Below are 1,069 nucleotides of genomic sequence, written 5' to 3'. Positions count from 1 at the left end.
ATTAAAACTTTTATTCAGCAAGGATGTGTTAAATTGATAAGAAGTGTTAGCAAAGATTTATATTGTTAGAAAAGATTTATATTTTTAATAAATGCTGTTCTTTTTAACTTTTTATTCATCAAAGAATCTTGAAAAAAAGTATCGAAGTTTCCCAAAAAATATTTGGCAGCACAACTTTTGCCAACATTGATAATTCTACACTCTAAAAAAAATGGTGCTATATAGCACTAAAAGCGGTTCTTTGGTTTGTAATCATAGGAGAACCATTTTTAGTGCTATTTAGCACCTATTTTTACAGGTGCTATTTATCACCTTTGTTAAATGGTGCCATAAAAAGCGGTTCTTTGGCGCGTAATCATAGGGGAACCACTTTTAGTGCTATTTAGCACCTATTTTTACAGGCGCTATATAACACCTTTGTCAAATGGTGCCATGTAGAACCAAATGGTGCCATATAGCACTTTTTCTCAACAATGGTGCACCAATCATAACTCAACCATGGCTCCCAGCATGCATTGCGACATGAATAAATTATGCAGCTGCATTGTCTTAGTATTTTCTTTTATTCTTACTATTTGATTTTATTTGTGTTGTGACTTTTTACTGCCCTGTTACGTGATGTTCAAAAATCATATCAAAATTATCAGAATATCTTGTCACCATTGCTAAGATTAACATGCTGATTCTTCATGTCTATGTGTGACAGAATTGAAACCTCTTTATAACCCATAATTCTGAAAGTGGATTATACAATTTTCTCACTTTGTCACGTAGTATCGTAGAACTGCAACAAAATAAAATTCATAAAAGATTCACAGATTTCGATAAAATGCACCCAGAGACTCAGACACATTAAATGATTAAGAACTTCTGTTTTATATACTCCAGAAATAAAGTCTAACTGGTTAGTAATGTGTGAAGTTGGTGTTGCTGTTTGTGGAAAGGTCCTTTTTTTCTGAGGACAAGGGTCTCATGTGGGGGCCCTGGAATATTTCCTTATGGGGGCAAAAAAAAATTACATCTTCAAGAAATAGACTGCATTTTAATGTTGTTTTAACCCTTTCCCCAA

The sequence above is a fragment of the Sinocyclocheilus rhinocerous genome, unplaced genomic scaffold (assembly GCF_001515625.1).
Source record: "Sinocyclocheilus rhinocerous isolate Xijiao unplaced genomic scaffold, SAMN03320098_v1.1 scaffold4159, whole genome shotgun sequence".
Taxonomy (NCBI): domain Eukaryota; kingdom Metazoa; phylum Chordata; class Actinopteri; order Cypriniformes; family Cyprinidae; genus Sinocyclocheilus; species Sinocyclocheilus rhinocerous.
Note: the sequence above shows the minus strand (reverse complement) of the source record.